General features: G+C 55.8%; 1 protein-coding gene across 4 annotated transcripts in view; it reads left to right on the forward strand.

Moving 5' to 3' along the window:
• Positions 1-288: 288 nt before the first annotated feature.
• Positions 289-22826, forward strand: part of ZNF710 (zinc finger protein 710) — a 37738-nt gene continuing 15200 nt past the window's right edge. The window contains exons 1-3 of one of the 4 annotated variants that reach the window (XM_056113969.1): positions 298-395; positions 1429-1491; positions 11977-12096. The gene's annotated coding sequence lies outside the window, so the exon portion shown is untranslated. Of the gene's footprint in view, positions 396-1428; positions 1492-11976; positions 12097-22826 lie in introns of all 4 variants that reach the window. The other 3 variants (XM_056113970.1, XM_056113971.1, XM_056113968.1) reach the window with 3 other exon arrangements.

Below are 22826 nucleotides of genomic sequence, written 5' to 3' on the forward strand. Positions count from 1 at the left end.
CTGCGGCAGAGAGAAAAGAAAACTTGGGCCGGCGGGGGGTGCCGGGGTGGAAGGAAGTGAGAAAACAAAAGAGAGATAAAAGGCCGATCGCGGCCCGGCCCGCGGGCTCGGCGAGGGGGAGCTGTTTTGCATCTCTCCACGTCAGCCTGCCTCGTTCCCTTCTTCCAGGGAGGGCGAGGGCGAGGGAGGAGGGAGAGGGGGAGGAGGGAGAGAGGGAGAGCGAGGGCGAGGGAGAGGGAGAGCGGGGAGAGGGAGGAAGGGCGAGGAAGAGGAGCGCGGCCGGGCGCGGGAGGCGGCGAGCGGCCGCGGGGGGCGCGCAGCAGCGGCGGGCGGTGGGCGCAGGAGCCCCCGCCCCGGCCGCCCGGGCCCAGCGCAGGAGCCGCGCCCGGAGCAGGGTGAGTGTCGCGCGGGGCGCGGGCGCGGGCGCGGGGCGCGGGCCGGGGTGGGTGGTGGGCCGCTCGCCCGCGCCGCGCCCGGCCCGCCCCCCGGCCGCCCTTCGCGGGAGCGCCGGGCCCCGCGCCGGCGCAGGCCCGCGCCGCGCCGCCAACATGTCGCCGTCCTTCCCCCCGCGCCCCGGCGTGCGGCGGCCGAGCGGCGCGGGCCGGGCGGCCGGGCCGAGGGCGGGGAGGGCGCGGGGCGCGCGGGCGGGCGGGCGGGGCGGCGGCCCCGGGCCCGCACGTGGGTGTCCCGCGCCGCCCCCGCCTCCCCGCGGCGCCCCCGTCGCCGCCGCGCCCCCGCGGCCCGGCGGCTGCCCGCAAACTTTGCGCCCGCGCGGGCCCGGGAGGCCGGGGCCCCCGCGGGGCCGCCCGGCCCGACGCTGCCCCGCGCCCCCGGCCCGAGGCCGCGCGGGGCCGGGGACCTGTTGAAGGCGTCCGCGCTCTCCGCCGCGGCCCCCGGCCCCCTCCGCGCCGCCGCCGCCTTCCGTCCCGCCGCCGTCGCGCCCCTAATTGGACGGAGCCGGCGACCGCGAGCGCTGGCGTCAGACGAGGGACCCCCGCCCCCACGTGGGCGCGGGGGTGGGGGACCCGCGGGCAGCGCCGGGGCCCGCCCGACGCGCCCCGGCCCACGGCGCGCGCCCGGACAGCGCGGACTTGCTAACTCGTGCGTGTCCGGGTTCTTTTTTTCCATTTCCCTTCCCCAACTTGCCTTTGAAGACGACTTTTCCGGGCGCTGCATCTTTCCGTTTGGGCCCCGGTTTCGGAGGACAAGGCTGGGAGACGGGGGCGCCTCTCCGCCCGGCCGTGGTCCTTTGCCCAGGGCTGCGCATCCTTCCTCCCTGCCGGGTGGACCCCCGCCCAGTACCTTAAGTAGGGCACCCTTCTTCCCTCCCCACCTCCTGTGCAAAACGGCCGCCGGTGTCGACCTGGATGGAACGGAATCAGTCCCAGGCCCCGGGAAATTCACAGAACCCCCTCCAGCCCCATCCAGGTGTGTGGACAGGGACTTAGCACCCCTGGGAATCTGCTCCTCCAGTCCTGCTTTTGGACACGTGTAAGTAAAAGTGCTCGGAGCTCCTGTCTGCCAGGGGAGGGTCTCGGCCTAGCTTCACGTGCCAGGGTTTGAGGCCTCAGGGCGTCTGGGACCTGTTGGTTCCGTGGAGGAAGGGGAAGGACTGCGCCCCAAGTTCTCATTAGGTATCAGAAAATCTTCTGGAGCCAAGCTGTTCCTGTCTGATGGCTGACCCTGAGTGCCGCTGCCCCTTCGTGTTTCATTTTTGTTTATTTAAAATTTTTAGAAATTTTGCTTTTTGGTACCGAACCTGGCAGGCAGTCCTGGGGCTGGGCTGATTCCTGGCTCTGCCCTCAGGGATCACCGCTGGCAGTGCTGGGGGGAGGGGATGGCGATTTTTATGTGGTGTTGGGAATTAAACCTGGAGGCAAGCAAATGCCCTACTCACCTTGTGCTGCCTCTCTTGCCAGGTTCCCCGCGGTCTTGTCTATCCTGCTTCTTGAGTTTTTTGGTGGTGGTTGTTTTTGTTTGTTTGTTTTAGGGCCACACCCAGTATCGCTCAGGGCTCTACACTCAGGGATCACCCCTGGCAGATTCAGGCACTCCTTGGGATGGTGGAGATTTAACCCGGGTTAGCAGCATGCACCGCAAGTGTCCTACCTGCTGTATTGCCGAGCCCTCTTGTGTGTTTTATTTTTTCATTCTTTTTTGGTTTGTGGGGACCATACCCGCCGATGATCAGGGGTTACTTCCACACTCTGCAGTCAGGGATCGCTCTTGGCGATGCTGGGGGATGTCAGAGGTGGAACCCAGGCCAGCTGCATGCAAGGCAAGTGCCTTCCCCACTGTACTATCTCCCCGGCCCACCTCGAGCTTTTCTGGCTTGTCAACTGGCAGCCTGCCAGCTTGGAATAGGACCTCAGACTGGTTCCCTCAGGCCCTGGCCCTGGGGTGCTCTGTGTCCTTCTGGCAAGAACAGTGGGCAAGAGAGTTTGGTCTCTGGGGTCACATGTAGGGTTCTTCACGTTGCCTTCCTCCTGGCTTCCCGAGGGCAGCACTGTGGCTCGCTCTTCTCAGGTTTGGGGACCCTTCAGCCGACTCTTCCTTTTGGGCGGACAATCGGGCGCAGTGGGACAAGAAGGACAGGCCCAGTGCGACCCCTTGAGCTTTTGCTTGTGTGTGGGTGGCCTGCAGCCAGGGGAGAGTCCTGTCAGTTGTGCTTGGAAAAGTCCAGCTCATGAATAGCGGGGACCCTTGGGGGGGACGTCTCCCCACAGCTGCTCCTCTTACTTATACTGGAGCTCAGTGCTCGCAGGACGGTTCTCTGGAGTTTAGGGGTCTGGGAATCCAATTCACTGGGATCAGGACCGTGGGGCATGACAGGGGCTTGGCCTGCAGCAGGCCCTGAGAGGTTGTCACAAAGCCAGGGGAGCAGGCGGGGACTGGAGTGTGGGCTGAGCACCAAGGTCAATCTGTTCTGATGCACCTGGCCCGGTCTGAAAGGGTTCAGGTGTCCCCTGCTACTCCAGGTGCACTGGCCACCGAGTGCTGCTTCTTCAAGCCCCCCCAGTTCCACAGGGCGGCATGTAGGAACTGGGTGTTCTCGAGTGACAAGTGTCACCGTGCGTCTGAACCCTCTTCCTTCCTCCTTATGCGGGGTCCTTCCGGGGAGAGGAAGGGAAGTGAGGATGGACTGACCCCTGCACAGGTACTTGGGTGCCAAGTCTCGAGGCGAGAGCTCTCTATCACCCATCGCTCTGCCCCATGCCCCGGGCTCTGTGCCCGCGCAGCTGTGGATCGGGGGGAAATCCTTGTTCGTAAGTGGAGAAGACTTTGCCATGCAGGTTTCCCTTCCTGGTTGGTAAGACAGGGTGGACGTTGCCGTGGAGGGTTCCCTTCCTGCAGGAGCCTGGGGTGACACACAGGGAGGTGACCGTGGACCTGCAGGCTTTCCCATGAGTCATTGCTGCAACAGCTCCAGTCAGGAAGAACAGGAGATGCTGGGCCGGCGGGTCCTGGGTCCTCGGGCGGAGAGGCGTCCAGTCTGGTGCGGGGCAGTCCTGCCTTCCGGTTTCCTGGGCCACATCGCTCTCAGCTTCCAGATCTTCCCGTCCGTGGCCCCTGTGGGTGTGCTCACACCTGCGCGTACTCACTCGACCTGCTCCTGCTCACCGCCTGCTCAGTACTTGTGGTGCTGCAGGGAAGCTCAGTCCTGCACAGGCAGGGCAGACTTCCAGTGTCCGCCCCCAGGTGGGTGATGAGGTGCGACATCATCTCTGTCCTCATGGTGGTGGCGGGGCTGTACCTCCAGAACTTCAGGGGCTTGAAAGGAGGCTTGGGCAGACCCCCTGTCAGGGCTCCTGTGCCCACGCGGAGATGGCCGTGTTGGGCGTGAGCCCGAACATGGCGCTGTGACCGAACTCTGCAGACTTGATTGAGATTTCAGTGTGCTTTTCGCTTGCTTGGGTGTGCGCATGTGTGGCCCAGCAGAGCCGAGGGACCCTGAGGTTCCGGGGCTTGAAGTGGGGTTCCTGCCTCAGCCCTCTGCTCCTGCATCCTGGCCCTGCTGCCGGCCTGTGTTTGCAGGGGTGCTTTTCTGCTTTGATGCTGATGCGTCTGCCTGACGCTGGTGGGCCCGTGACCTCGCTGGGCTGTTTTCTGTGCACATAAACCCCTCCTTTTTCTTCAGGGTGCGGGTCTCCCAGACCACAGCTCCCCTTTCATTGTCAGTCTGCCAGTCTGTCCTGAGTCTTCCTGGGAGACACATGTTAAACTGATAATTACATGAAATGCCCTTTAATTATAGCTGCTACAAAGGCTCAAAGGGAAAGGTGCAGAGGTCGTGGGGGCCACAGGGAGGGAAAGAGGGGCGTCCTGAAGAAGGGCATCCAGTGTGGCACTTCCTGCAGGCAGGGCAGAGAGTTCAGCAGGGCGGGCCTTGGCCTGACCAGGGAGCCGCAAGCCGAGCTGAGCCTCCAGAGCCTCCACCGAGCTGTGATCTCCTTCCAGTGGCCTGGGGGGTGGTCTCACGCGGCCTGGCCTGGGAAGGAGGGAACTGAGCCTTCCCCGCTTCCTCTGGGCTTCTCCTGGCCTTGAAACTGGGTGGAGAGCTTATTGGGTGGACACCAGGGCTACCTTTGCGGGCGTCTGGCCTAACACAAGAGAAAAAGTGGCTCTGAGGGCTTTGGGGAAGACAGAGGGGGCCTCTGCAAAACCTCCACCAGGAGTGAGAGGGACTCACCCAGCACCTGCTGCCGTGGAGACCCTCACTCAGCAGGAAGAGCCCAGAAGTCGGTGCCTTTTTGTTTTGTTTTGTTTTGCTTTGGGGCCACACCTGGCTGTGTTCAGGGCTTACTCCTGGCTCTGCACTCAGGAATCATTCCTGGCAGATTTGGGGGACCCTATGGGATGCCGGGGATCAAACCATGGTCCGCCACATGCAAGGCAAGAGCCCTCCCCGCTGTGTTCTCTGTCCAGCCCCACGGGGTCCAGGTCGGCTGCTGCACTACAGAGGGCTGTGTTGGTGAGGAGAGGAACCCCCATCCCAAGTTTTTCTACCTCCAGTCTGGAGGGTTTGCGCCCCCCCCCCCCCCCCCCCCATCAGAAGGCTTTTCCTTTGTGTTCGTCTCAGCCCATTCCCGGATTTAACAGTTGCTGGGTGCCCTTGCTGCATGCTCTCTGCTGCGGTCGGACAACTTGCAGAGCTGACAGCCAGAGCTGCACCCAGAGCCTCGAACTGCCTCCTGACCGTGGAGCCTGTCCTCATAGTAGGGCAGGTGATGCCAGGGACCAGCTCTGGGTGGAACAGGCCTTGAGGTGCCTGATAGCCACTGCTCCCCACTGAGAAGAAGCAGGCATCGCCCTGAGACAGGGTTGAAAGGACGCCGGGTTGCCTCTGGCTCATCTCCATCGCTCTTGGGCCCCTGTTCTTGGGGGCACATAGAAGATCTAGAAAGCCAGACGCTGCGATTCAGAGTCTAGAATTGGGACTTAGGAGTCTCGAGAGACCGCAGTGTTGGGGTGGGGGGGCAGGCGAGGTGGCAGCAGGAAGTCCGGGCAGATGAGGAGAGAGGGGATGAAAGAACGAAGGGCCAAATGTGTGTCGAATCAGCAGCTTCAGAAGTGAAATAACTGGTTTTTATTACCTCCTAATTAACGCGTGTCGCTCTGGGCCCTGCCCCTGCCCCGCGCCTCATCCCAGACCCCCAAGTACAGAAGCCTTTTGTCTTTCCTCGATTCATTTCTGGGCTGCTTAAAGGGGGCCAGGATGCACTGTCTTTATGACCCGGGTGTTTGCGAGTGGAGTGCAAGGACTTAGGAAGCTCTCAGGGTTCCAGTTTCACCTTCTGCAGCCGCCATCGCAACGGCGCCCCTGATATTAAATATACATGCGCTCCGGTGCGTTTGTTCTGCAAGGTACTGAGAGAGCGGCTGGAAATAGGACTCACCTTACAGCCGGGAGTTGAGGGGAAGGAGCCCCTTTCTGCCCTCCCTGCCCCGAGTGTTGGGCAGCGGGACTCACCGAGGGTCAGAATGATGGACCTGCAGAGGGCAGGAGGGCCCAGTTTAGGAAGTGCTTTGAGGGTGCAGGCACAGCCGTTTTTGCAAGAATTTGGCTCCAAATGCTCTGGGAGGTCACAGCCTGACTGGTGACGGTTGGCCATGGTGTGGCTTGTGTCTGGGTGGTGCCCATTGCCAGCCCTGGCCCCTCCTGTTGCCAGCGAGCAGCCTTGGAATGCCCTTCCTGGTGGAGATGGCTGACCTGCGTGTCTGATCAAAAACAGAAGCTGAGGGCTTGCCTGGCACGTGACCCAGTCCAGTTCCAACACCACGTCTGGTCCCCTGAGCACCGCTCGGGCAACTCTGGGAAGCCCTGAACACGGCCATGTGTGGTCCCCAAGTCTCCTAGTTCCAGAATCACGAGCAGATACTGGTTAGAGCTGGTTGCCTTTTGTTCTGAGGAGCTCCTACAAACTAATCAGATCATTGATCTGTCAGCTTAGGGCACTTCCCTTGCACGCAGCCATCCCTGGTTTGATCCTTCGGACTGACCACATGTGCTGACGCCACTCTTATCCGTGAGCATCGCCAGGTGTGGCTCGAAAAAACAGACCAAGCCATCAGTTCAACTTTTAAGTGGCCTGAGAATATGAACATCCCAGGGGAAAAGAAATATAAATGGCTCGTTTTCTTTCGGTTTTGGGACCACACCTGGTAGTGCTCAGGGAACTGAGCACTTCTGACTACACTCGGGGATCACTTCTCGCGGGGCTTAGGGAACCGTATGGGATGCCGGGGATCGAACCTGAGCCAGCCTCGTGCAAGCAAACGCCCTCTCTGCTGTCCTATTGCTCTGGTGCCTATAAATGGTTCTTAATTGGAAAAGAGCATATTATTCAGTCTCTGACAAATTAGCACTGGACAGCGCTGCAGCAGAGGCCAGTGAGGACAAGACACCTGCATCGTTGTTGGCAGAGTGTGGCTCAGGACAGCCTGTGTGGAGCAAAGGGAAGGTGTTCAGGCTGGGGCTGGGGCTCAAGGGATTGGCGCTCCACCCTGGGTTTGCTCTGCCATCCCCCCCAACTCCCCAGCACTGCTGGCGTGACCCCACGCACACAGCAGGATGAAGAAAGTGTCTGGGCCCTCTTCCTTCCAGAATCTTCTCTCAGGTGTGTGTGTGCCCGTGAAATGAGCCGCTCACTGCCTGGAGAAGGGAAGAGCAAGAGCAAACGGCTGCCGTCCCTGTGGGTGGAGAGCTGGTAGAGAAATGATGTCACAGCATCTCTGTGGCTGGGAGAGATTGTGGGCGCTCCCACGTGACATGAAATCGTCTGTCTCAGAGACATTTCCTTGGGGGTGGGGGTGTGTGTTGCGGGCCCACCCACTGGTGCTTGGGACCATGTGCATGTGAAAAGAAACGTGCTCCAGCCCTTTGACGCATCTCCCAGGCCCAGCTGAAGATAATGTTCTGTTGGCTTTCGGGTGCAGCGGTGCAAGGGACCAAGCCCATGCAAATGGGCTTCCCATGTTGGTTGGGGGACCACTAAAGTCTGACGAGGCTCTTTTTTTTGGTTTGGCTTTTCTGGGCCCCACTTGTTGATGCCCATGAATTACTCCTGGTGATGCTCGTGGACCATGGGCCTGCGTGCAAGGCAAGTGCAGGGGTGCTCCCCAGACTACAGAGCCCGAGATCGTACCTGGGGCCACCACATGCAAAACCCATTTGCCTGTGCTTGGCCTGTTGCTCTCAAGACTGTCTTGAATGAGGGTCAGAATGCCCAGTTCTGCCCACTTAGTCTTCGTGACACACCCTTTTTCACCTAGTGAATTTCGTTCTTCTCTGACCGAGTAAAACGATGTTTTGCAGAAAGGGAAGAGGCTAGGCCCGAGGCTCACCAGCCTCCCCTTCCAGTTTCTGAGGACCCACCAGAGTCTGTAGCTCCGACAAAGTCACTGTGCCTTGCTGTGTCGCCGAAGCGTCCCTGAGAACCTGCCCCACCTCAGAAGCTCTGCCTTGTCTGTGTCTGGGGCCTTTCTGGTCTCTGTAGGTGAGAGCCTAGGTGCTGTCCTCAGGGGCAGAGCTCTGGTAGGTGGTGGGGTCTGTCCTACCCACAAGCCACAACAGACCCTGGAGCCGCCATGCCTTTGAAGTTCCCACTTTCATCAGTGTCGGAACCTCCCCACGACTTTCAGGCACTGTTAACAACGGTCTGAACTGGCAAGGTCTGTACCAGCTGCTGCCAGGGGCCCAGGTCGCATTTGCCATCGATCGGGCTGGGGCCTTGCATCTGTTTTGTAGTGGGGAAGTTTTCCGGGTAAAAAGCGTGAGGGCTGGGAAGATGCCGGCACAATTGCCTTTTGTTTCTGTTTCCAATCCTGAGGTGCTCCGGGATGGCATCTCTTTGATTAAAGGGCCGCAGGGTCTTGTTGCCCAGAAACACCTGTGTTGCTTTCAAAGTTAAGGGACTGACGCTCCCTGAAGCCAGGGAGCAAAGCCAAAGGTGCTGCCATCTGTAGTAGGAGGGTGTCATTTGTAGGGGGAACTTCCCAGGGATGGGAACTTGAGTGCTGTGAGAGCCACAGATTCCTGGGGGCCAGAGTGATAGTCCAGAGGGCAGAGTGCTTCCCTTGCCTGCAACCGACCGGATTTGACCCATATATCCCTGGACCCCAAGCCTGCCGGGAGTGAGCCCTGAAGGCAGAACAAGGAGTGAACCCTGAGCACAGAGCCAGGAATGAGCCCCGAGCACAGAACCAGGAGTGAGCTCAGAGCCTAGAGTGATTCCTGATACTGAGCCAGAAGTGAGCCCTGAGCACCGCTGGGTGTGGCCCAAAAAAAACAAAACAAAACAACCCAGCTAGAGCGAGATGGGCGCGCCTGCCCCATGCGACCCAGACTGGCTCCGAGTGGGGGACTGGGTCTGATTGATGCTCATGGCGCCCCCTTCCCTGTGCTCCCCGGGGCTCCGGGGGTACCTTCTCGTCTGGTCATGGTCAGAGCTGTCCCCGTGGAAGGTGCCCAGACTGTGGCGTGCTCAGCGGTCCTGCTGGGTGGATTTGATATTTGACCCCAGAGAGATAACCGAGAGCATCTGGTCACAGGGCTGACATGTAGACGGCTCCCTTGCCACTCAGGCTTGCCACTCAGGGTCACCTGAAGTTTGAATAATTCAGCCCAGGGCTCTGGGTTTCCTTCCCTGGGTTGGGGGGTGGGAGGAGGAATGCAGGGCGCTATCGTTCTTGCCTCCGGGGCGGGGCGGTCCCTGAATCCCTAATCTGCTATTGGGGATGGCTCCCCTGAGTGCCCTCCCCCACTTGTCCTGGGAATGGGCCTGTCCCAGTGTTCTAACACCCTCCCGGTGCTCCTTGCCATTATCTTGTGTTCTACTCTTTATCAGGAAGAGTTCTGCCAGTCTGCTTTACTCATAGCTTCCTGGAGTTGTTCTTCCCTCCTCCTTCCCTCCTCCTTCGGGGGCTCACCCCCAGGTGGGCTTGGAACGGCCTTCCCCCCTCCCCTCAGCCTGCACGCTGCAGAGATAAGAGGTGGCTGGCGTCCAGCTGAGGGCCAAGTTTTCTTTTTGTATTCTTTGAATGATCTGATTTGGGGGCTGCTCCTGGCTTTGCTCTGCTCAGTTTCCAGTAGGGCTGTCCGTGGAACCTGGGCGAGCTCGGTCCCTCAGCTGGTTGGATCCTCTCACACCTCTGCTCCCGTCCTCTCAGAGCTGGCCCTGGGTGACGCGGGAGGATTTCCATCCCTCCTCAGCACTGTTGCAGGTGGCACGGGGGCGTCCCTCTCTAGTCTCAGTTGTTCAGAATCACATCCCAGCGGTCAGCTGTCCTGGGTCTTACACCTCTTCCTTGCACTTTTTACAGAAGCTTTAATGATTTTTTTTCTTGTTACAAGAGGTTTATGATTGTCTCAGAGGTTTTAGGAACTGTAAGCAGGGCAAAAGAAAAGCCACCTGTAGTTACTTTTTTTTTGGTATGTCATATCTCCCAAATAAGATATTAAAAATATATTTAGGGGGCTGGAGCGGGTAGGGCGTTTGCCTTGCACGCGGCCGACCCGGGTTCGATTCCCAGCATCCCGTATGGTCCCCTGAGCATTGCCAGGAGTAACTTCTGAGTGCAGAGCCAGGAGGAACCCCTGTGCATCGCCAGGTGTGACCCAAAAAGCGAAATATATATTTAGCATGTATATATGTTTTTAATGGAATCACCATGAGGCATATAGTTGCAAAGTTGTTCTTGATTGAAGTTCAGTCATACAGTGCTCCTACCCCCGTCTCTTCACCAGTGTCCCCAGTTTCTCTCCCACCCTCCCACCCCCACCCGCCCCCCAGCCTGCCTCTATGGCAGACATTTTTTCTTTCTCTCTCTCCCTCCTCTCTCTTGCCCTCTCTCTCCCCCCTCTCGTTCTCGCTCACTCTTGCTCTGGCTCTCGCTCTCTCACTCTCTTCTCATTTTCCTCTTAGGCACTGTGGTTTGCAATGCTGTTACTGAAAGGTTATCATGTATATCATTTTACCTCCTTTCAGCACTCAGTTCTAGGCCAGAGCATCCTTTCCAACTATTATTGTTGTAGCGATCCCTTCCCTGACCTAACTGCATCCCCCACACACACTCACCCCTCCCCCGACACACACTTGCACCGAGCTTGAGCCAGAAGTAACCCCTGAGCATCACTGGGTTTGGCCCCAAAACAAAAAGAATAAAATTCATGTTGAATTCAGCATCTTCCTAGTCACTTTTTTTTTAATTGCCCGGGATGGGGGTTGGGGCAAGTATTTGGGCCACACTCAACGGTGCTCAGGACTTATTCCTGGCTCTGTGCTCAGGGATCACTCCCTGCAGTGCTGGAGGACTTTATGCATTGGTAGGTGGGCCGCGTGCAAGGCCCCTGTGGCCCTGCCTGATCACTTGTAAGGTGACATGCTGATTATTTTGGACACAGACCATCTGCGATGAGGCGACCTCTGCCTCTAACTTGGTTTCTCTTTCTCCCTCTCCTAAGAAGTGATGTGAACATACTTGAGCCGAGGTGTGGTGGGGGGACTGTTTTCTTGGGTGATGCTTATGAAGGAGCCAGGACGTGTTCTGAGGTGTTGCGGGTTTTTTTTTTTTTTGGTCTTTTTGGGTCACACCTGGCAGTGCTCAGGGGTTACTCCTGGCTCTGCACTTAGGAATTACCCCTGGTGGTGCTTGGGGACCCATATGGGATGCTGGGGATCAAACCTGGGCCAGCCGTGCGTGCAAGGCAAACGCCCTACCCCTATACTATGGCTCTGGCCTCCAGGACGCATTCTGGGGGCTGTTTTGGGACCACACCCAGCGATGCTCAGAGCTTGTCCCTCTCTCTGAGCTCAGGAATCACTCCTGGCAGGCTTTGGGGTGCTGGGGACTGAACCCCGGTCATCTGTGTGCAGGGCAAGTGCCCTCCCCACCGTACCACTGTATAGTACTGCTCTGGACTAGCATTCTAGAATTTTTCCTACGCTTCAAGCGCCCTCCAGAAATGTTGAGAAGCGGTTCATGTTCCTTTTAGGTGGATTATAAGTCTTGTTTCCCTAAAGCCTGCGTGTGTGTTTCAAGTCACTTCCAGAGGAAGTGGTGGGAAGGGCCTGAGGGGTGGGCAAAGAGCCTCCCTCCCCACTCCTGTACACACACACCCTCTATCCTATCCCTTGTTGCTGCTTTGTGCCTGTGCTTGGTGATTACACCTTCCTGCATCAGGTCCAGGAGTTTCACAGGAGAATTGCTTTGGAATAGTTTTTTGTGAAGGTGGGGGTAGAGGGATCCTATGTTACATGAGTTTTGTTTTGTTGTCCTTTTTGGGCCAACCCAGCAGAGCTCATGGGACCATATGGGATGCTGGGATCAAAACCAGGTTGGCAGTGTGTAAGGCAGGCGTCTTCCCCACTGTCCTATCCTTCCAGCCCACCTATGTTACATTAAAAGAAAAAAAATTTCCGATTCTCCGGCCGCGGATCCTGGTGCCCAACTACAGATGCACACTTTGTATTGCAGGTATGTGTGAGAGTTAGTAGCGCTGCAATGCCAGGATAGAGGACTCCCGAGACCCTTGCAGGAAAGTCGCTCGCCACCCGCAGTACCATCTGCCAGCTCTTTCCATGCTTAGATCACGGGGTAAGTTTCTCTTTTATGGTGGTGGTTTTTGGGCCACACCATGCAGTGCGGAGGGTGGACTCTGCACTCAGGGGTCACTCCTGGTGAGCTAAGGGGACTCTCTGGGTATGATGGGCACGAACACAGGTCAGCTACTTGCAAGACCAGCTCCCTCCAGCTCTGGGCCACATTTCTTATTTGTGTGATTGTCTGATCTGAGGGCTAGGGTTCAGGTGGTGATAAATTGAAAGACAGTTATCTTTGTCATTGTAATGCAGATGATCAGGAGTTCAAGGCAGTAGAACATCATTGGTTGTTTCCTTAATGCTGATGGATCAGGAGTTCAAGGAGTAGAAGTCATTGGTTGTTTCCTTGCAAAGTAAACCTGGGGGCCTGGGAGAGGGCTCAGTGGCCCGGAGCACTTGGCACTGCACACTGTCAATACCCACCCGCTGCCTTCCCAGTTTGGGTGCTGGTTTGGGCCGTTGGGCCACGCTCAGAGTTCTCAGGCTTACTCCTGGCTCTATGCCCAGGAGCACCCTATGTCGTGCTAGGAATTAAACTGCTTTGGGTCTGCTGTCTCCCTCTGCATCCCACCCCGCTGTACTGTCTCTCCAGCCCCCATGGCCTGGAATTTCTGAGGAAGTAACAGTCATGGGTGTTAAATTGGGCCTTCCTTCCGGTTCCTGTCCTCCCTTCCCTTCCGGTTCCAGCCCTTCCTTCCTGTTCCAGTCCTTCCTTCCGATTGCAGCCCTTCCTTCCAGTTTCAGCTCTTTCCTGTTCAAGTTCCTCCATCATCCTGCTCTTCCTCCCCCACACCAGTGCCGCCCCCAGCCTGTCCTCCCCTGTCCAGGCGGTGCTGCCCCAGTCGAGCTTGGACCCTGTCTTCCGCCTTCCTCAGGAAGGGTGTGGGACATGGGAATTTGGGGAGGCCCAGTGACCTCCTGCCAGCTGCTGCCCAGAACACAGACTGCAGTCCAGCTCCCAGAGGTGAGGGGAGTTTCTGCTCGTGAGACCCTGAGGACCCAAGTGCTCGCGAGGTGCAGGGTGGGCATGGGGCTGGAGAACTTGGTCTGAGTTTTGTCTGCTCTCGCTTTTTCTCTTTCCCGGTGTGACAGCAGGACTTTCAGTGCTCTGGCATTTAGGTCGTCACCCGCCTAGTGGATGTGACCTCCCTCCAGGGTCCCCCCCATCCTTCATCCCTACTCCTTCATTGGTACTGCCAGGGCAATTCTCCCTTGCCCCCTTATATCAGTCGAGTGGAAGTTGTCACTTTGCTTCTTAGCCAGTTATGAGCAGGGAGAACAAGGGCCCCTTTGGGGTTGGACCTGCCAAAGGGTAAGCACTTGGGTGGTTAGGGAAAGGGGTGACCCCCGGATTAGCAGCATCCAACTCCCAGGCTGAGTGGAATGTTTGCCCCAAAGTTGCCTCTGCCTTCTGACACTTTCTCAGCTTTGGGAGCCTTGTGGTCGCTGGAAGGCCACTTGCAGGATCAAAGATCCCTCTGTCGGTGGAGGGGGGAAGCATCAGGCAGGACTAGGCCTGGGGTCAGAGTTCACTGTCCCCTCACCAGAGGAGTGTCACATCCTGACCCTGCACTGTGTCCAGCACAGCTGTCGCATCCCCTGTAGCTGCAAAGCCCAGATCCATCTCTCCCTCCAAACCCCCCTTCTGCCCTCTGCCCCCTTGTTGGGTCAACGAACATCTAAGGGTGCTGGGAGGACCAGCGTGACCTCTGTCTCCTGTGAGGTTGTCACCCAAAAGGATACCAGAATAGGGACCCCGGAAGTTGGCACTCCTGCCTGCAGATGGGTGCTTGGGGGAGTCAGGGGCCTTCCGCAGGGGACTAGAACCAGCAAAGGCAGAGGGAGAGGTGTCAGAGGGGCAGAGGAAGAACTGGGTGGGGAAGAGGACTGGATGTCTGAACTCACCTGAAGGCTGTGGGCAACCCCAGCAGCTGTGAGCAAAGAGGCAGCTTTGTTAAATGCTTGAAATACTTGAACATGCTTGTGAAGTGCTCGAGGACAGAGCCCCAGGGTAGGCTGGTCTGAGTCTAGGAACCCTCCTTGGGCCTAATCTCTTCTCACCTCACCCCAGAATCCAGCTTGATTTCAGCTGTTTCCAGATCATTGATAAAAGAATGCTTTCTTGCCCTCTCTGCTTCCTTGTGCTGCCTGAAAGACCCTAAGGAAAGTTTTCCCAGCCCTGCTTTTAGTCTCTGAGTTCACCGGGTGTGGGGACTTGGTGTCTGTAGATCCCTTGTCCTGGACTGGGCGCTGGGCCTGAAGGGTGTCACTCCCCCAATCTGTCACTTTCTCTGTCTCAGGAGCTCTGGGGAGCTCAGATCCTCATCTCTGCTCATGCCCCCCGAGATGCAGCTTCAGCCTGTGCTGACCCACTTTGAGACAGGGAAACTGAGGTCAGGACAGGGCCCTGGCACTGGGCAGTGGGATGAAGCCCCGAGTGTCTAAAGGATGAGCACCCTCATCCTCTACATCCTCCGGAGGATGACTGGCTCACCTCCAGCCTTTAGTGCATCAGTGGGATGTGCCACGGAGAGCCCATGTTCATTTACATCCCCAGTCCGTCTTGGTGGGCTTGGCATAAGCATAGCCACACGGTTTCCGTCCCCACACCGTAGGAAGTGATCAAGAAGAGTCTTTAAGCTATAAACCCACGGGGATATCAGTTTTATTTTTATTTTTAGTTTTTAAAAGTTTTTTGTTTTGGCCCTTTGGATCATACCGAGGGCAATGCTCAGGGGTTATTCAGAAATTACTCCTGACTGTGTTTGGGAGACCATATGGGCTGCCGGGGATCGAACCCAGGTCAGCCACTTGCAAGGCAATCGCCCTGTCTGCTAAACCATTGCTCTGTCCATTTCTCCCAGTTTATACCATTGCTCCGGCCATTGCTCCCAGTTTATAGAGAAAAAAAGGTGCTAAAAATCCTGATTTTCCCCTATGTGAAAAGAACAATAGCTTCTTCGGCAGCCCCTTGGGCTTCCTAGCCCGTGGGTTCAACAGGCAGCCAAGCACCCAAGCGAGTCACACCTGGCATTGCACAGGGGTTCCTCCTGGCTCATGTACTCAGGAATTACTGCTGGTGGTGCTCAGGGGACCATATGGGATGCTGGGAATCGAACCTGCAAGGCGAATGCCCTACCCACTGTGCTATTGCTCCAGCCCCAGAACCTGAACTTTTTATCCTTTTTTTCCTTCTTCACTTGACACAACATTGTGGCAAGCACAGAACTTTCCAGAAGCGCTCAGGCTTTGCCAGTGAGCAGACGCTGTGCGAGCATTTCTGGAAGAAGCCACGTTCCATCCCAAAACAGAAGTCACGCCAGCCGGGAAGCCCTTAGATTGCCTTGCAGGAAATCTCGCCAAGACAGAGATTGAAGCAGACTAACGCATATTCCCAACCACTTGGGAACGTGTGAAACTCTCCCCTGAATTGGTCCTGGACCACGGAAGGAAGCAATAGAGAACATAGTGATGGATATCTAGCGAGCTTTGAAAGCCAGGGTGCCACCCCACTAGCTTCTGGGATCCAGAGCGTCAGGCTGTTCTCTTAGTATTTTGTTTGTTTGTTTGTTTGTTTGTTTGTGGGCCACATCTGGTGATGCACAGAGGTTACTCTCGTCTCTGCACTCAGGAATTAACTCCTGGTGTGTTTGATCATACGGGGTGCCAGGGTTCAAACCCAAGATGGGCTGTGTGCACGGCAAGCGCACCCTCCCCGCTGTATTATCACTCCAGCCCTGTTCTTGGTCCTAAAACATTTTATTATTCACGGGGAGAGAATATGAAGCAAGTTTTTGACCTGAAATCTTAGGGGAAAAAAGAATTAAAAACTGTCCCTAAGGAAAATAGAAACAGAAAACAAAACAAAGATAAGGGTGAAAAAATGAATGAATTGGAAAATAGGAACGCTGTGAATTAGCAGCTATAACCAAGCTCTGATTCTGTTTTTAAACAAATAGCAGTGGTCACATCTCTAGCAGATATATTTGAGCACTAAAAAGAGAGTAAAAGAGGGGAAAAGAAAAGAATGAGAGAGAGGCCATTGCAATAGATAGATTAAAATATGACTTAAATTCAAGCCTGACAATAGGCTAAAATTGGAAAATCTCAATTAAATGAATGCCTTTCTGAAAGCGTATATGCTGTTAATGAGAAAAACTTGGGGGAGATCGTTATCAAAGCGCTGCCCCCTTTTCTCAAAGCAGATGCCAATCCAAAGTGTTCTGCTAGGTAATTATTTCAAATTTGATAATACTGATAACGTGAAGCTCTTCCCTGGTGTAGCTGAAGATGGAGAGCTCTCCGATTCATCTGCCAGGCAAAATGAGCCTGATATTAAACATGGCAAAGAGACCATGGCAAAGGAAGAAAATGCAGTGTCGGAAGTAGAATCCAATATTATGTGAAACCGCCCATCCGCTGTAACCCAGGGGGGGGGGTGTCAATATTAGGAAACCTTAATATAGTGACTGCGTCATGCTAATGGCCTAAGAAGCCAAACCAGATTGATTCCAGTGTATGCAGCGGAAAATTGATTACAATCGAACAGCTGTTTCTGCCTAATCAATACAGCCAAAAAGGACTGGAAAGGCTCATTCTTGGCGTGATTAAGGATCTCTATTTCGGACCAAGAGTCAATGTTATAATTAACCATGAAGCACTAGAGGCATTCCTATTGAAACCAGTAATAAACTAGGATTCTGCCTTCACCATCCCTGTTCAACACAATAATACTGCAACAGAAATGTGGTGTGAAGGCCCAGGGCTGGAGAGACACTTCGGTGGGAGGAGCACAGGCTTTGCACAGAGGAGGCCTGGATTCAAGGCCCAGTCCAGCCTGGTCCCCCCCCAAGCATGGCTGGTAGTGATCTCTGAGCAAGCATTGACCAGAGTAGCACCCCTCTGCTCCAAAATAACAATAATTAATATAGCACTGTCCTCCCGTTGCTCATCGATTTGCTCAAGCGGGCCCAGTAACGTCTCCATCATGAGACCTGTTGTTACTGTGTTTGGCATATCAAATACGTCACGGGGAGCTTGCCAGGCTCTGCCGTGCGGGCAAGATACTCTCAGTAGCTTGCCGGGCTCTCTGAGAGGGGCGGAGGAATCGAACTCGGGTTGGCCATGTTGGCTGGATGCAAGACAAACTCCCTACCCGCTGTGCTATCGCTCCAGCTATAATAAATAATACGAGCAAGCATTGACCGGAGTAGCACCCACATTCCAAAATAATAATAATAATAATAATAATAATAATAATGCCTACAGTTTTGGGGCTGGAGTGATAGCACAGCGGGTAGGGCATTTACCTTGCATCCAGCCAACATGACCGACACAGGTTCGATTCCCAGCACCCCATATGGTCCCCTGAGCACCGGCCAGGAGCAATTCCTGAGTGCGTGTGCCAGGAGTAACCCCAGAGCATCGCCGGGTGTGACCCAAAAAGCAAAAAAAAAAAATAATGCCTACAGTTTATACCCACATCTTGAAATAGCAGTTGATTTCCAAACTCTAATTTTTAAAAGGTCATTAAAAGTCTGGAATGCATGTTTTGTTTGTGGGAGCCCAAGTTTAATACCCCCCCACCCCAAGCACTGCCACCACACACCCCACCCCACAGTGCTTATTCCTTGCTTTGTGCTCAGGGATCACTCTTGGCCAGGCTCTTCAAACCAGCAAGAGTTTCATAACTCGGGCTGGGAAGCTAGTCCCAAGGGTGGCAGCTAAGATGTGCTCAGGCAGCAGATCTCTGGTCCTTAAAGCTTGGAGGACACCAAACGTCAAATCCAGAGCAGCCCCTGGCTTCCCCCGCTCTGACCCATAACCTATATAAGTGAGAAAGCACGAGGCTTTTTTTCAAGGCTGGAGAAGCTGGAAGAACAGTCCACTTGCTACTCACCCACCTAAGGTTTGGGCAGCATTTTCACAAGGTGGGAAACTGCCCCTGTCCAACCAGAAGCACCCCACCCAGGGGGCACTCAGTGAGCTCAGTGCCCAGAAGGACCACATGGCACAGACATATGTGGTCAAATGTGGACAGAAGCACAGCTTAGGGTGTTCCTGGTGTTGAGCCCGGGGGTAACCTCCATGTACTGAGAGCGTGCAGAGATCAGCTGAGTGAGAACAAAATCTCTCCTTCATTCGGGATGCTTGGCACTCGTGAGGGCAGGCCTGGGTTTTGTTGAGAACTTGCCTTTCAGCCCTTCGCGAGTCTTCTGAGTTTTCAGTTCCTCGTCTCTGAACAGTCCCTGACGTGAGCTGAGTGTCGCCAGGTGCCAGGCCACAGCTGGCCCCTCCTCCCACATGGCAGATCCACAGCAGGCCTCCGGGAACCAACCCATTCACCCCAGCAAGCTCTGGGCCTCCCCCTCACATAGCACTTGCTCCATAGAGGAGCCCAGTTGGTTTTGCTTTCTCAGACCCAGAACCCTTCTTAGTTGTGGGTGTGGGTGTGGGTGTGGGCCAGGCTACATTCAGGGAGTCAGGCCCACTCCCACAGATTCTCAGCTATGCTGGCCGATAGGTCCCACATAAGGGTCCACATAAGGTCCCAGGACGTGGCACTCTTTGGGGAAACCACTGGCTCACACCTAGCGGTGCTGGGGGGCTTCAAGGACTATACCTAGTGATGCTCAGGGGCCTCCACAGCTACCCCAGCAGTGCTGGGGATCAACCCGGATGGACATACCTGACGTTGTCCATTGTCCGTCACCCTTAGGACCAAGCCTTCCTGTCAGGGAACCGGTTCAAGGACTTGGTTCCCTGTGCCCGGCCCCCACTGCTGGGAGCTGGTGGGACCTGCCACTCTGCAGAGGTCACTGTGGAGGGCCTGTGTGGAGGGGCCTTTTCTGTCAGAGATGTCAGAGACATGCTAGTGCTTGGCCTGGTATGCGTCAGAGTCGTCTTTGCCAGGAGAAGCCCAGCAGATTGTGAATGGGTCGTGGGGGTACCCACTTTGTTCTCTCTTTCTCGCCATCAGTGTATCCTCAGGCTGCACTTCATGGAGCTCCAAAGGCTCAGGTAGTTGAACAGACATTCTAGGCTCACTCTACGCGATCATTCTCTGTCTCTAAGAGCAAGGAGAGGCAGGCAAGGGGAACCGTTTCGACGGTTCTACGAAGTGCCCCCCAAATGCATGTTTGAAGTAATAAGAAGGCAGATTTGAGGTTATCTCGCTTCTGAGTAGAATTTTCTTTTTTTTTAGGGGCAGGGCGGGGTAGGACTCCTAAGTAGTGCTCAGGAAGCCCTGGTGGGTACAGGATCAGGATCTCTGGCCAGTCTTGGCTAACCAGGCTGGTTCACTGGGAGGATGTAAGGACCTCGTGATGCTCAGGGACCACATGGTGCCAGGGAAAGAAAACTCAAGCTTTTGTGTCAAGGGCGATCTGTCTGCATGTGAAACCCTTGAGCGGATAAAGTCCTCTGTCCATTCTGAGGCTTGCAGATACACCGTGTCTTGGCTCTGACCTCGCAGAGGCAGTGGAGTTGAGCCATGAAGAGTCAGGAAACTTCCCCGTTATCAACACCTGAGTGGGTGCAGAGCCGCCTGTTCGTCCCTTCCCGGGCTTCACCCCAGGAGACCCCATCGCTGGTCAAATCTACTGGAGCAGTGGGGGTATTGGGTCCCCACGCTGGGTTTCAGACCTGTCTCCAGGTCCCCCAGCCCATCCCCGTCTTTGTCTGTCCCCTGCTCCAGCTGCAGTGTGGTCAGTGGGGTTGACCGTTCCACTGGGACTCCGTGCTGGGGGCCTGTGCCCTTGGTCACACCCCACTCCCAGGCCGCAGGGAAGGGGTTGGGGCCGCTTTGTGTTGTGTGTCTCCACTGTTGCATTGTGGGTCTCTAGGAAGTTGTGGGCTCTCTCCTTCCGGAATTCTCGCGTGGTGAGTGTGATAATGGGTATGAGTGTGTGTTGGTGTGTGAGAACCTGAAGTTGCGTGTGAGAATGTGAGGCTATGTGTGAGGGTGTGAATATTGAATCTGTGTGAGTCTGTGCGTCTGTGTGATAGTGTGTGTGTGAGTGTGGATGCCTGTGAGGACATGTGTGGGTGGGTGTGAGTGTGTGAATGTGTATGAGGGTTTTGTGTGTTAGGGCCTATGCGTGAATGCGTATAAGTGTGTGTGTGTGTGTGTGTGTGTGTGTGTGTGAGAGAGAGAGGGTGTGTCAGTGTGAGTTCTGTGCAGGGGTGGGGGAGGACGCAGGGCTGGTGGCAGCAGGAAGCATCCTTCTGTTTCCGGCTGATTAACTCAGTTCCTGTCTCTCTCCCTAGAAGCCTCCCGCTTCGCTTGCTCTCCTGGCCCCTGCTGCCCTGGGTCCTCCCCCTGCGCTGATCTCAGGGAGCCCAGCTGTCCTGGCTGCACACCCCGCCCCCACTCCCCCTTCCCCCCAAGTGTGAAGGGCCCTCAGATAAGCCCAGGGGCTGCTCCACAGCCGCCTCTCGGCCTCTCCAGGGCTTTCTCAACAGCCTTTGGCTCTGCATCATCTGCCTCACACTGCAGGCCTGCTCCTGACCAAGACCCTTTTCTGTAGGAGAGACCTCCGAGCTCCAGCTTGGTCAGGGAACTCTCCCAGCGGCTGACTGGGGAAGGTGACCTGGCCCACCAGCTCCCACCCAGGAACTGAGGGAGAAATGGGCAGCAGGCTGGAAAAGACTTGGTTCAGAAGGGGAAACTGAGGATTGACCACCAGTGGGTACTGCCTCTGGGGAGCAGAGCCTCGGGGTTTTGGCTTGATGTGATGATGGGTGAAGCCAGAGGCTGCCGGAATCTCCCCCGACAGCCGTCTTCACAGCCCGGCCCACTACCAGAACCTTCTCTCTCGGCTCGGGTGCCGGGGCCAGGAATAAAGCTCAGGATCCTGGGCCTGCTGTTGGGGTGAGGGAGAAGAGAGGCCCCACAGGGGCGACTTGAGGCAGAGAAGCAAGGGAGGGCCTGTAGGGGTGGGAGTCGTCTCCCCTCATTCACACTGAGCTGAGTCCTGGGGTCTGTGCAGGCCTACTTCTTGCAGAACAAATGCCGAGAATGAGGCACAACTTCCCTGCAGGGTCCTGGCCTAATTTGGGGGGCTTGTCTCAACGTCCAACCTGACTGGGCTTCTGTCCTGCTCTCTGCTAGGGCTTTGCCATGCGCTCACGCTGGCACGTGCTCTCTTGCCTCTCTCCTTCTCCCTCCCTTCCCCCCACCCCCCTCTCATCATCATCATCATCATCAGAAAGGGAGAGCAGGCAACTGGAGGCTCTCAGAGCCAGGCCGGACCTCTGTTACTTGTGGACATGCTTGTGGGACGTGTTTCCCAGGGTTTCCTGCATGCTTCCTGCCTTGTCCTCTAAGCCCGGGGTCGTTCTTGTGCCTTCCTCGCGCTGCTTTTCATTTGGGATAGCCAGAGGGAGGTTTGGGAGGAGGATGTTGTGGTTCCATGTGTGTGGTGTGGAGTGGATGGATAGTATGGATGTTTGCAGTATGTATGTATAGTGTGTACCTGCTCTGTGTGCACACATGCGCTGTTGATGGTAGATGGGGTGTTCCTGTGGAATCCTTGCTCTGTGTGTGTATGTGTGTGTGTGTGTGTGTGTGTTAACGGTGGAATCTTTGCTCTGTGTGTGAGGGTGTATGTGGGTATGTGTGAGGGTTCCTCTGGAACGTTCCTTTGGAATCCTTGCTCTGTGTGTGTGAGGGTGTGTTGTGTGTACCTGTGGAATCCTTGCTCTCTGTGGGCGTGAGGGTGTGTGTGTGTTTCTATGGAATCCTTGCTCTGTGGGTGTGAGGGGTGTGTGGGTGCTTGCGTGCTGGTGTGGATGGTGAATGGGCGTGTGCCTGCTCACCCAGAACCTTGCAGACTGACTGCCTTGTGGAACAGATTCTGGCTCTGCCTGATGGAAAACCTTCTGGTTTGCAGACTTATGTCTTTTGGTTTTGGGCCACGCCTGGCGATGCCTAGGGGTTACTCCTGGCTCAGCATTCAGGGATCACTCCTGCTGGTTTTCAGGGACCGTATGGTGCGCCGGGGATCTAACCTGGGCTGGCTGTGTGCAAGGCAAATGCCCTCCCTGCTGCCCTGGCCCTCTGGCCCTGAGGCAGGCCTTTCTTTGCTCATCAGCTTATGAGCCTGGCAGCCTTTCAGTAGGCTTAGGGTCCTCAGGTGTTGGGGGGACCCTGAGTCAGGAGGGATCCTGTGACTGCGGGCAGAACTTCTCCCAAGCCTTGTGTGTTGGTTTCTTTTCATTTTGTGATTTAGTCAGAGGGTTCCATCCTCCTCTCTCTTGCTGCCCAGTACTACTTAGAAGGATAGCACCCCCCCCTTTCCCTCCTCCCCCAACCCCCTCCCCCAGCCTGTTGACTGTTTCTGTCCTTCACTTCCTGCTTTTTGTAGCGCAGGGTTTGAAAGACCATTTCCTCCTCTGCTCCCGCTTCACTGGGCCTCATCTCCTTGCCCCCACATACTTTGGGCTCAAATCCACAATGTAAAGCTTGTTCATGGCTGAGGCCAGCTCTGAGCAGTTCTGACAGAAGAGTTAATTATTGTTCTCACCGCTTAGTTGTTGTTCTTTTTTTTTTCCCTTTCTGTGTTGATCTCTGATTCTCTTCTAATACACAGAAGGATCAAGAAAGCATCTATCAGATGTTTTATCTATTAGTTCATTGATCAGTTCCTCCATCCCTCTTTTTTTTTTTAACTTTAACACTTTTGCCAGTGAAATTCTTGAAAGCTTTTTCAAAGCACATGAAAA

Source organism: Sorex fumeus, unplaced genomic scaffold (assembly GCF_029834395.1).
Source record: "Sorex fumeus unplaced genomic scaffold, SorFum_2.1 ptg000024l, whole genome shotgun sequence".
In the NCBI taxonomy this organism is placed as follows: Eukaryota; Metazoa; Chordata; class Mammalia; order Eulipotyphla; family Soricidae; genus Sorex; species Sorex fumeus.